Source organism: Myxocyprinus asiaticus, chromosome 2, assembly GCF_019703515.2.
Source record: "Myxocyprinus asiaticus isolate MX2 ecotype Aquarium Trade chromosome 2, UBuf_Myxa_2, whole genome shotgun sequence".
NCBI classification, from domain to species: domain Eukaryota; kingdom Metazoa; phylum Chordata; class Actinopteri; order Cypriniformes; family Catostomidae; genus Myxocyprinus; species Myxocyprinus asiaticus.
In genome coordinates, this window is record NC_059345.1 from 15,117,457 (window position 1) to 15,130,689 (window position 13,233).

At 37.4% G+C, this 13,233-nt stretch overlaps 1 protein-coding gene and 1 non-coding gene across 2 annotated transcripts in view; one reads left to right on the top strand and one right to left on the bottom strand.

The window, feature by feature from the left end:
* The window catches only part of syt7b (synaptotagmin VIIb), a 189,188-nt gene that overhangs the window by 94,325 nt on the left and 81,630 nt on the right, over nt 1–13,233 (top strand). The gene's annotated exons all lie outside the window — the stretch shown is intronic.
* On the bottom strand, nt 1,364–1,435 carry trnap-agg (transfer RNA proline (anticodon AGG)). Its single transcript has one exon. It is a non-coding gene; the product is annotated as a tRNA-Pro (tRNA).

Sequence of the window (13,233 nt, forward strand, 5' to 3'; positions counted from 1 at the left end):
AGAATGTCCAAGCTGCTTTTTTCTGTACAACGAAAGTGGATGTGGACCAAAGGCTGCCAAACTCCAAAAAATATGAAATAAATTACCATAAAAATAGTCCATTTGGTTTGTGTGCTGTATTCCACGTCTTCTTAAGTCAAACAAACGGAATCTGCAGTCTTTTTTCGCACCTTCTGTGCTGATTTTACAGTAAAAATTGGAATTCTATAGAATTAATTCATGGTGAAATTAACTGAGCTGAGATTAATATACTCTTATTGATAGCTAAATGCATAATGAAATTCTGCCAAACCTGATAAAAACTAACATTGAAGAAGCGGGATATGCAGAACTTTGTGAATGACATGCGTTACAATTCTAGTTATTTCACTGAATTCATTTAAATTCTAAATTGTTTAAGCAACATGAGAGTGAGTAGATAATGACAAAATCTTCACTTTTGGGTTTACAAGTTTTTGGTTGAAAGACCTAACACAAGCAGACAAAGACAAACTGCAAACTCTAAAAACATTTGCAAATGTAAATACATTTATTTTGCCCCAAGAAAGTCCCCTGTTCCCTACAGCCCTGCCAGCACCACTAATGTTTTAAACTGCTAACATTTCACCTCCAACCCATGGATGGTATCCATGGAGACGGACAACCCTCAAAACCTCTGACCTTTAACCTAAATGGTTCAGGTACATTCAAGGACATCTAGATTGGTTTCTTGCCATTTATCAAGTCCATCTAGTCCATATCTTACTGAATGTAGAGGGTTGACCGTTACTCTACTACTGTATTGCTATGTTTTCATAACTATATTTTTGTGCCCTTTGTGGTATATGTATTTTGTCTCTCCAATCACCTGTCACTTCCCGTATGTAGTTTGACGCATAGTATGGGACACAGTTACAAAAGTTGCCAATTCTCCAAACATTTTCACCCTTGAATTTTTTTTAACATGGTAGACTCTTTTTTTTCACTTGTTATTTATTATTATTTTCATAGTTGCCTTTAATTAATATAATTTGATTTATTCTTAATTCACATTTTACTCATAGTCATTAGGATTTACTTATATTACATTATATTTAATATTATATTTAATATATTTATTATCACACATACAGTGAAATTCTTTTTTCACATATCCCAGCTAAGCTGGGGTCAGAGTGCAGGGTTAGCCATGTTACAGCACCCCTGGAACAGATAGGGTCAAGGGCCTTGCACAAGGGCCCAACAGTGGCATCTTGGCAGTGCTGGGGCTTGAACTGCCAACCTTCTGATCAGTAACCCAGAGCCTTAACTGCTGAGCCACCACTACAGTCTTAACATTCTGTAACCAACCTTCCTCACAAACCAAAGCCTCTAAGTTTACCCTGGGCTCGTCTGGGATTTGAACCCAGGACCTCTAACACCCTAAGCGAGAATCATACCCCTAGACCAACGAGCCACCTATTTATGTTTCTAACAATAGAAACATAAACATGCATTCACTTTGACAGCAGTTAGGTCGCTGGAGGCGTTACTACTCAGATGCTGTATCTGAAGTTGAATAAAGTTGTATTTTGCTCAACTTTGTTGCATAACCAACATTTGCTATTGTTCATGTTGCCTCGCATTTAAAATGAGTCATTAATTTTTAGTTTGAGGCAACATGAACGATAACAGCTGTTGGTGGTATGATAAAGTTCGTCAGTAGGATTGTCACTGTAAATCGCTTTCAGCATGAATGCAATTTAAATAATCACTCCTGACTAGATAGTAAAAAGTAAAGGGACATTTATATACACTTTCAGATTAAAACGCTCTTTACATCAAGTCCCCCCTGTTTCTGTCCACCTGCTGAGGTTGATGCACAAATGTTACGTTATGGGTCGTCTCCGTCTTAAACAGCCACCACAGATCTGTTGTCTTCTCTGCGAGTCACGACACCTTTGTTTGAAATGTTAGTTCTGTTGTTTTACTGTCCAGATGTGCTGAACATCAGTCTCTGTTGTACTTGAAGGAAAAGCACGATTGATTTGATTAATAAATAATGGAAAACAGAATAGGAAATGGCGGCCTATATCTCTAATATGTATTGATAGAAATTACTGAAATCAAAAATTAAGATTTTATCAAATTTAGCATTTTCCCCAATGCTAAATAAATGTGACAATGTCTATCATTTTCAGTGTTGGGTAAGTTATTTAAAAAAGTAATCTATTTCAAATTACTAATTACTTCTCTAAACTTGTGATCATATTACTTTACTGATTACTTTATGGGAAAAGTAATCACATTAGTAGTTTTAGGTTACCTTGTAAAACACTTTCACAGAAAAAAAAAAAAAATTTCCCCTCAGCAAGTTCAAAATAATGTCTATATTTCTTCCTCATTTCTTCCTTCATTGTCCCACATAAGCCATACACTCAGCACCACACTTATACCTCACATAAATGCATTCAGACATGCATATGAATATAATATAAGTTTTTAATTTTTTGGAATATATATAACTGTAATCAGATCATTTAAAATGTAATGTCTTACACTACTTTTTGACTAAAAATGTAAATAGATTACAGTAACTAATTACTTTGCAATCAGATTACACCCAACACTGATCATATTTTCGCGATGGTCTGCACAAGGCCAAATTGCAATTTCGATTTTAATTTGATTTTATTGCAGCCCAATATAGAGAAAATAACAGATAAGTTGATTCTGAAAAGGCTTATGTGTTATTATGATTTTCTTTTGGGACAATGAAAAAATTATGGTAATGTTATTTTGGGGAATTAGACAGTAATTCATGACTAATAAATACACTTGTAATGGCATTATACAGTATTTATTAAGCCTTTATTGGCTGCCTTCATACTGTAAGTATAAAATACATGTAAAAGGCATATAGTATTTCAACAAAGCAGGGAAGGTTAGGGTTAGGTTTAGAGTTGGGTTTGGTGTAGGGTGTCTGTGGGACTCTAAATAAACACAATAAACATGCTGCAGTGATGCCCCTATACTGTATGTTATTGTTTAATTTAACTATTTGCACAGTGCAAAGAACATGCTTTTTGTTGCTTTTACACTTAGCAACAAAAGACTCTGCCTTCTATATTTATTTTATACTTATAGGCTGCACATTCACACAGTGTAATGAGAACCTATAAAGGATGTATTTTGCACCTTACTAGCTATTATTTATCTTTTGTTTTTACCTAATAAGTTTATTGTTAGGAAAAAGAAATGTAAAGAGGTTATTAGGCAAGGGTAAGAAATCAGCGAACTAAGGCTTAATAAATACCTTATAATTCTAAACAAGTCATTAACTAGTCCCTTACAAGTACAATTATTAGTCATTAATTACTGTCTAATTTCTGATCCCTGATCCCAAAATTATTCAACTTTTGTGCATTGACAGTAGCATGTATCATCATTATTTTGCTTAGTTGTCTGATTTAGACAACTAATGGGCTGCAACAATTCCACAGCAAGTGCTGTATACCAACACCATCTGCCTTCCTGTTACTGTTATCCCATGTTCCCAGTAAATCAGACCCTACTGCTTGCTCTTCAGGCACCACAATCTAAACCCCCTCGGAATCTGCAGTGTCTACACCTGTTTGGTTTACAGCTGGGGCTCTGCTAGGATTGTTTTCAACCTCTGTCCCTTATTGCTTTGCCTAAAGCTTCTGAATAATCTGTCTCAACTTTTCTTTTTCTTTTCTTTTATGCATACTCAAACCCCTCTCATTTCTGTTCTTGCATCATATTTGCTGCTCTCTCTTTCCTATTTTAGTGGATCGTTGGAGAAAGGGGAAGTGGGTGGGGGGGCAGTGGGTGGTCCCAGTCGCAGTGACAGCTGCATAGGTGCAGGGACCAGCAAGTCTGCGAGGTGGCAAACTGTCCAGGGCCACCTGCACTCCGGCAGCTTGAGACCCAGCAAGTGAGTGTCAGAGGCTGAGTTCTTTTCCTTTTGAGAAGTTTGGGCAAGTTTCCATGACATGAAAGCATAACTGCTGTCGTGCATAACATAATGGTTTAGTTAAAGGAATGGCTCGCCAAAAATAAAAATTCTGTCACTGTGTACTCACCACTTGTCGTTCCAAACCTGTATGGTGTTATCACTCAAAATGTATCCTTTTGTGCTCCAAAGGTTTGGAACAGCATGGGAACGAGTAAATAATAACAAAAGTTAATTTTTTGGGTTAACTATTCCTTTAAATAATATTTAACAACAGTAAAAGCAATTTGTTAAAATTTAGATCATTAATCAGTGGCTTCGTAGTCAATTAGCTATGTAATCCATGCATTTATGTTGCCCAACGAGTGGCTTTCACAATGACTGTGAGCCAGGTTGGTGGCTGAAACCAATTTTAAGATGCATCAGACAGACGATCATTAAATTGAGTGTTGTCACTCTGTAATCATTTGATGACATTTATGACATTAAGCTGTCAATTGCAGCCTGCAAGGATTTAAACATGTGCAACAATATCTGATTTGTGACTATACACAGGAAAATTAAATTAACCATATTTGATAAGCCCTATTTCAGTGCAAGCTGACTGGAGGTGATAAACGTGTATGACTTCAAAAGACATGACATAGGGCTGGGCGTTATAGCTAAACAATAAATCTTAAACTGTATAAGCCTTATTGCAATATTCAATATACTGTATACCTTGTTCTTGTTATTCATACATTTGCTCAGAAATGGCTTAAAATTGTGGGTATTTTTTCTTATTTTATTTTTTACCCACCCAGGCTTTTCAATAAAGGTCGACACCTTGGCTGTTCGAGGTCATTTTTGACCGGAAGCAGAACAGGTGTCATTTCTTCTTTCCTGAAGTAATAACAATAAAATTATGCACTTCTTTTGAAATTTTATGCTATTTAGATCTTATTTACCTGTACATTTCTAAATTAATTATTAATATGCAAACAAGCAAATTTATGTTAACTTCACTTCAGTAAAAACCTACACTTCTGTAAGTTGAAACATGAAGAAGATATAAGAATGTTCATGCATTGGGGGCAGATTGCTTAAATCTGGTGGAAAAAAAGAACAATTACGTGACTGGAAAATAATGTCATAACAATAATAACCAGTAGCTGCAAAGACTTTGTGGCCTGATTGCCTTTTATATCTTAATTTTTGATTTTCTAATTTTAGATTTATTTTAGATTTCACAAGTTCTGCAATTGCATAGCTATTTAGACACATTTGTTTTTTACTATTTTTTGTCAGATTTTATCATTTTTATTAATTGTTTTGAAATGTCAGTTTTTTCTTTAATGTGACATTACTGTGTATTTACTGTCAAACCTGACCATGGTGTTACAAAGAGAAGACATAAAATAAGATTTATTTTATTTTATTTATTTTTTTACTAATCATTTATTTTAAATATCAAAATTAAAAAACTCAATAATGTAAATTAGTTTGTTTCCATTACAAAAAGATGCAGTGTTTTCTGTGGAAGGTGCAGCTCCCACACCTAAGCATATACACTGAGGTCAGACTCAGACTTTGTTTTTTGTTCTTTGTACTTTGTTCTGTGTGTGTGTGTGTGTGTGTGTGTGTGTTCTGTCTCAGCCATTCATTTGTGTGTGTGTGTGTGTGTGTGTGTGTGTGTGTGTGTGTGTGTGTGTGTGTGTGTGTGTGTGTTTGTGCGCGTGGTTGGGCAGGTTTTGGTGGTTTACTAGGACTTTTTTTTAGGTTACAAACTGGTAATTATAAGGGTATTACGCTATAAACGTGGTTTATGAGGACATTTCTAGTGTCCCCATAAATCAAATCACTTAAAAAATATACTAAATATTTACAATGTTTTATTGAAAATGTAAAAATGCAGAAAGTGTTTTGTGAGGGTTAGGTTTAGGGGTAGGGTTAGGGTTAGGGGATAAAATCTATAGTTCATACAGTATAAAAATCATTATGTCTATGGAGAGTCCTCATAATGATAGCTGCACCAACATGTGTGTGTGTGCAGTTGTGAGTGCACTGTGGGTGTATTATGGTCTCACCACCTCATTTCTGTGTGTGTGTGTGTGTGTGTGTGTGTGTGTGTGTGTGTGTGTGTGTGTGTTCTGCATTGTGGCTGATTTATTGATTTTATTTGACAAATTTAAAAAAGTGCTGTGTGTTATAGTCTCACAAATTCATTTGTGTGTGTAAGTGTGTGTGTTAGTGCGTGTTTGTATATTTTGCACTCTGGATGTTTTATAGTCCCACCTCTTCAAAAAAAAAAAAATTCTTTAGGGTCTCTTCCATTCATTTCCTATGGTCTGTCAATTTTGACCACGAACAGCAAAGGTGTTGCATTTATTTATTTTTTATGACCACTTAGACTCATTGAATCAAGTCCAAATTGTTTTGTATGTGCAGATTGCAAGTCTAGGAAAAGTCACAAAGTCTTGTACCACTCAGATTGAGGAAACCATTTTTATAAAATAAAAAAATAAAAAATGAAATCAGTCAAAAATGACAAAGCACAGGAGGGTTAAATCAGAGGAAGCAAACATTCATCTTCTAAGAAGATTCAATGTTTACTTTAAGAAGTAAAATGTTTTAAAAAGTGCTTTCCACTAAATAAATACAAGGAAGATTGTATTATAGTTATTTACCTACATACAGTATATTTTACTAAAACACATTAAAAATGCCACTCTGGGAACATTCATTTTTGAGTGACACATAAAGGACTCGTTATGACGGCACAAAGGACTTGTTGACACAAGAGTTTTGAATCAATTCAATGAAACAGACAGTTTGAACTGAATCACTGAAATTAATCAAGCTTACCAACTCTAGCAGCAGACTCGCTATTAATACATTTCTATCCTAATGCTCTCATATTCATAAGCTGCAAGACAAGAAAGAATCATTAAACTAGTATAATACTGTATTTATGTATAAGTGGGTTTGACTGTGTGATAAAACAGAAACCTGTCGCTATGGTAGAAGATCGCTGCTGGCTTGCAGATACAGCTTCACGTCATTTTAAAAATAGTAGTCACCTGACATGTAGAATTATTATTTTTTTTTTGGTTTTTTTTGCCATTTTTGTTTGATGAGGGACATTTCAAAATATCTTTCTACTCCTTTTCCTACCATCTTCTTATTCCATCAGTTCCCTTAAACACACATTCTCCATCAGGGTTTCTATCACCCCATCTTGAGGCTCTGTAATAACAAGCAGCTACAAGATTCTGCTAAAACTCAAGGATTTGCCTGAGGACTCTGAGAATCACCACCACTTCTCCTTCAACCAGTGTTTAGATGAGTGCAGTGTTTGTCAGGATTGGTATAAGAGTCTGCCAGGAAATTATTTTTTTTTTTTAGAATGTCAAGTTTCCTCAATAGTCAAATATTTAGCACAGAAAAAGAGTGGAATAGTCCATAAAAAATAAAATTCTGTCATCATTTACTCACCCTCATGTTGTTTCAAACCTATATTATTATTTTTTCCTGTGGAAAGTGTAAATTCCCTGTCTGTTCTTTTCCATTTAATGAAAATCATTGGGGGCTACAAAGCGCTAAAGTGCTCCAAAGTGCTAAAATGACAAAAAGCACCATGAAGTATCATTAAAGTGCTCAAAACAACTTGTACGCTATATTCCAAGACTGCTGAAACCATCTAATCCTGAAATTTAAATAGTTATTTACTGGAAATCATCCATTCTGCTGTAGCTCTGAAATTAAATATGGCCCCAATAAAGGGCTTGACATCAGTGATGTTTGGCCATGGAGCATGCAAGGGGCAATGGTGTATGGCGTCAAAGTGTGTCTATATGTCATTTTCGAAGTCCATATGACTTTTGTAGTTAATTTCAGAGCTTCGGCGGAGAGGATGGTTATCCGTAAATAATGACTTAAATTTCTGTCTGTTCCTCATATAAAGCTATCATATGGATTCAGAAGACTTGGAGTTTAGCACACACTTTTAAGGTAATTATTGTTTGTTTTTTTTTGTTTTTTTTTTTTAATTTTTGTGTTTGACAGCCCCAGTCCCCATTCATTTTCTTTACATGAAAAAGACCAGTCAAGATATTCTTAAAAAATTCACCTTTTGTGTTCCACGAAAGAAAGTCTTATGGGATTGGAATAGCCCATATTGGAGTGAGTAAATTATAACCGAATTTTCACTTTTGGGTGAACTGCTCCTTTAAGGTAAGACTAGCAAGTACATTGATTGACTCAGATTTTGCACTGAGAGGATAAGATCCATTAAAATGTTCCACTATGAAATATGCCGATTTACAGAGGATGTGAGAAAAGCATCAGTAATGTTGCCTACGTGTGCAATTTCTCATTCAGCCACAAATATTTAAAATTAATCAGAAAAGTATTGGCCTAAAATTGCCTTAAACTGGTTATTCATACCCAATGTTTAACAAAGTGGTTGTACTTTAATGTCAAATTTCACGCATTGTTCACGTCTGGTGGCAGCTAGAGGCTAGCTGAATCCAACAAGAAAATCTTTTCATTTTTCATCTAAAGAAACCAAAACAGAAACTTCATATGGAGAACCATGTTTTTTTCTTTTATTCTTTGATTATGCTTTCATTTGCCTCAGTGTTTTCTTGCTTTGATCATTGTTCCTACCGAGTCCACAACCCCCACACACTTCTCTTTGTTCCCTAGTTTTCAAACCCTATTTATAACACACAGAACTGAAGCAGAGATGAGAAAAAGTGTAGATGGGGAATGTAAGTAGTTTAGTGACAGTTCAAGCTACATAATGGGTGAAAGTGCAGAGTACCACATTGCATACACTCATTCAGTATATATATATATATATATACTGAATGGAAATGTTCCTGGACCAACTTCCTGACTGGTCCAGGCACAACCTGTAACTCTGGGAGTAACACTGTAGCTTGACACTTTCCTCCATGGTGTTCAATGCATTGGGCAACATTTATGCGAGTTAAGTGAAAGGGCCCTTTAGGGCTGGGGTTTGGCCTTGAACAACATTCTTTCCAATCAATAATTTCCGTTTGATTTTAGGGTTAGGTTATGGTTAAGCATTTGGGCTATAGTGGTTTGATAGAAATGTTGTTACAGGTCCAACAAAGGATGTTGATCCAGGCTCACATCCTAGTTGGCTAAATTACATTGTACCCTATGGTAAGAAATGTCTGGTCATCCTAATTTTGCCAAGCAGCAAAGGCTTCTTGACCAGCATCTTTTATTGGTTCTGGAACATTATTCCTGTAAAAGAAACCGAGCCCTAATCCAACCCCAACCCTAACCACAACATAAAAATCAAAGGGAAATTATAAGTTTATAGGAATGGTGTCCAAGCCCCAAACCTCAGCCCTAAGCCTAACCCTAACCCTACCCTTTACCCTAACTCTGAAATCTGACTGGTCAATAGCTCTGTTATTCCAGGACCAACAAAGGATGTTGATTCATGAACATCACTTGGCTAAATCCGCCATTTCCAATGGCAAGAAATGCCTATTCATCATGTCTAATGATCATACTAGCTTTCCGTCATAACATTCAAAAGACAGTAACAGTGTCTTAATAGCTATTTCACTTAAGTTATCTACATGAATTCATGTCCACTAACACGCCGCCGCTCCTTCTGCAACTTTGACAAGTCTTTAAGAATGGGGGAAGAGTTTGAGTTATTGCTGACATTCATTCAGTTCACCAGGGATGCCTCCCTTGAGTACCACTCCAGGGTTACAGGATTGGGGCCTTCATAGGGGTGCATGGTGCTTAACCCTGGTGCAGTAAATCCTCCAGCAGAGAATTAGCATCAAATAGAACAGCTCAGTAAGACTTTACACTAATCAGACATGACACAGACCAAAGGAAGCTGTTGTCAGGGGTGCAGAGGATACAAATGATAATTGAATTGAGATTCTGAAGACACAGAAAAGATAGAAAGCTGAGGTGTGTAGATGGTGAACATGTGTAGGAGGCGTAGAGCATATAGAAGTCTTTAGCAGACGGAAGTTGGGTTTAAAAGACACATGCGTTTGTCACGCCATGTTATAAGAGACATATTTACCCCTTTTCCATTGAAATGGTGCCTGTGCTGGAGCCAGTGCTTGGCTGGTGCTAAGCTGGGGGAACTGCAAACCTAGTCAAAACTGATCATTGTTTCCTTTTGATGCAACTGCTACTTTTTTCTACTCTTTGCACATTTAGGCATCTCCAGTATACACAGCTTTATTAATTATATTGAGACAAATCTAGGTGTCTATTTTCATGACTATGCTAGGCGCAGCGCTATGCGCAACGACCGTATGCTACCCCTTTTCCAATTTTCTTAAGAACGCTAATTCTAAGTACAATTTTCATGCCAGCACAATAAACATTACAAAACAGTAAACAGTGGGAAAGCAGTAAAGCATGTTTCAAGCGTCTTGACTGCAGGTGCGACACGGGCTAGCAGGACAACAGCAAACAGCCCCAAAGAGGCAGTTAGAGAACACATCGTGGACCGGAGCAACGCAGCCAAAAGTACATTCACAGAGCAGTGGATTCCTCGAGGCAGGAGTAAACATAAACATTTACGGTCGTATTTCACCACAAAATACCATAGCCAGGGCTGTAGCAAGAATTCTGGGCCCCCAGGCCACTTTAAAAAATAAAGTTTAAAATTTGTTGTTGGCCCCTTGGACCTTTGGGCCCCTAGAAATGTTATCACATTTCACCTCATTAGCTACGACCCTAACCATAGCATTGGAACAATGGCAGACAAAATGAGAACTGAGAGAGTTCACAGCATGGACATAGTAATTGTGGAAAAGAACAGAAGACACAAACGGTTCTAATTTCTATTCTTCTAATGCTTTGCATACAGTCCATTTACACTACTAAACTCTTTTGAATAGGCTTTATTTATTTATTTTGACTTTCCTTGAATGGAATGAAAAATACAGTATAATACGGTGACAGATGGTGCAATAACCAAAGAAGATCCTAAGAATGAAATTGCACTTGACCCAGCCCATTAGCATTTTGCGCATGTGGTTTCACCAACCTACTTGATGCCTAGACTTAGTGCACGCTTGCAAGAAAATAACAAACCTTAATGGGCATGCCCACTGACTTTGCACATTTGAAGTATCGCTTAGCGCTGCGCTTCAGACTTAGCGCTCTTAAAATAGGGCTCCTAGTTTTGTTTTGCTTCAGTATAACCAAAGTTGTTGTTCTTAAAACTTTACTTGGTGCAGGCATTATCCAGCACCTCTACCTTCCTGGTTCAAGACCAGCAGGTTTTAGAGACAGGTAAGGAACTGACATTTCCAAAACAGTGGAAACAGACAGAATGGTTCCAGACTGGGCACAGCCCTTAGCACCCTTTCAGCGGAAAAGGGACTAATGTGGTGTTTAAGTGAACATTGCATATTTTGTTAACATTGCTGTTCAACTTTGCTTTCTTTCTCTTCTTTCATTCCCTCAATGTGCCTTTCTGTCTCCCTCAATGGATGTCTTAAAATGTCTGTTCCGTCACTTTCTCTTTCTCTTCCCTTCCTCAACTCTATGGCCTTGTTTGTTTCTCTTCTATATCCCAACACTCATTATGTTGTTTTTCATGCCTGGCTTCCACTTTCTGTTACTCTTCACTTCCCTTTACATTAATCCTATCTACTTTCTCTTTCCCGTATTTTGTGATTTCCTCCCTTTCCCTGTTCTGCTCTATTCTCATCTTTGTCTTCCCCCACAACTTGGCCCCTTTCGTATGATATGGTGCCAGTTTTGGGGATCCCTCTCTGTCCACCACCTCCACCCTGGAGCACATCCCATCCTCAGCAGCCCACCCCAGACCCCTGGTCAGGCAGCAAAGCCTCCAGCAGCCCCTAACCCACCAGCCCCCGCCAGGCCCCAACGACCCCCCAGCCACCTCCCAGAGTTTGGGCCAACTGCACACTGGGCCTGGGGGTGGGGGCCAACGGGGGGGCCCGCGGGGGGTGCGTGGTAGCCCGGCTGGGGCAGGGGCATCCCGCTACAGGTCGGGCGGAGGGGCACGATCGCGCTCCAATCCTGGAAGCTGGGACCACATGGTGGGACAGATCCGAAACAGAGGCATGGACGTCAAGTCATTCCTGTGAGTCTGCTATACCAATTTATATTGATTATTATTTTGGATTTTGAAAATTGCCTTTAAAGGTGAAGTGTGTAATTTTTGAACCACTAGTGGCATCAAATGGAATAACAATAATATTGTTTCCAAATAGGTTTCCCAAACACTCCTACCGCCCATTCCACCCTGACCACCACTGCCTTAAATTGTTAAAAAAATAAATAAAACTGTACTCCCGCCCCAAACTTATGCTTTCAGAAATCAGAATTTGAAATATCGAACCACTCAAACAAACAGAGCAATGTTGTGAAAGCAGCACGGCATTTACACTGTTCGGGAAGTTATTTCCCGAATGTGTGGTTGTTTCTGCACATTCAACTAGGATAGGATAAAATATTTTGACAAAAAATACACACTTTACTTTTGAACTTTAATGCATGTAATCCTTTTAGACTCACTTTTGCCTTTGTGGTTAATTAAAACAGCAGTTAATTTGATTACTTTATCACCACTGGTTATGATCTCTTCCAACGTAAGGGGCTCATCCTCCAAGGTAACTAGCTGCACCTCATTTTTATATATCATGCATGTGCTACTTGTTGATCTCCAGACTGTATATGTATCTCTGTTTTTTTTTTTTGTGGTTTTTTTTTTGCATAAAGCATAAATTATGTAATAATGTACTAAATGTGTGAAGATTTACCATCTTTGCTGTATTATTATTATTATTTTTATTTTTTTGTGGAAACTTCATGTCCATCTAATGAACTGTGTGTTACTATACCAGTCAGTTTATTAATGCTTCTATATTAACCACTCCATTTATAATTTTGATGAGATTGCCTAATGTAATTGATGTTTTTGCCCCCAAGCGAATCCTTGAAATATCATTGCCTAGGACACCCTTATATCACTGGATCCAGCTACATGTTCACCCTGCTGAAAAGACCATTTTAGACTAGCATGAATTTCCATGCTGGTCTAAGCTGTTTCATACTGATTAGTGCTGGTCTAACTGGTGGTTCACTACAGCCATGCTGCTCACCAGCTAAGTTTAGTTAGAAACCAAGGAAGTCTTGTTGGTAAAGCTTGTTAAGGGGACACCAGCACCAAAAACACAACATATGCTAGTCTTTTTAGCAGGGCAGTTCTCATTGATAACTATTTGCTTCCTAATACTTTTGTCTTTATCTTGTCTTTATTTTATTAT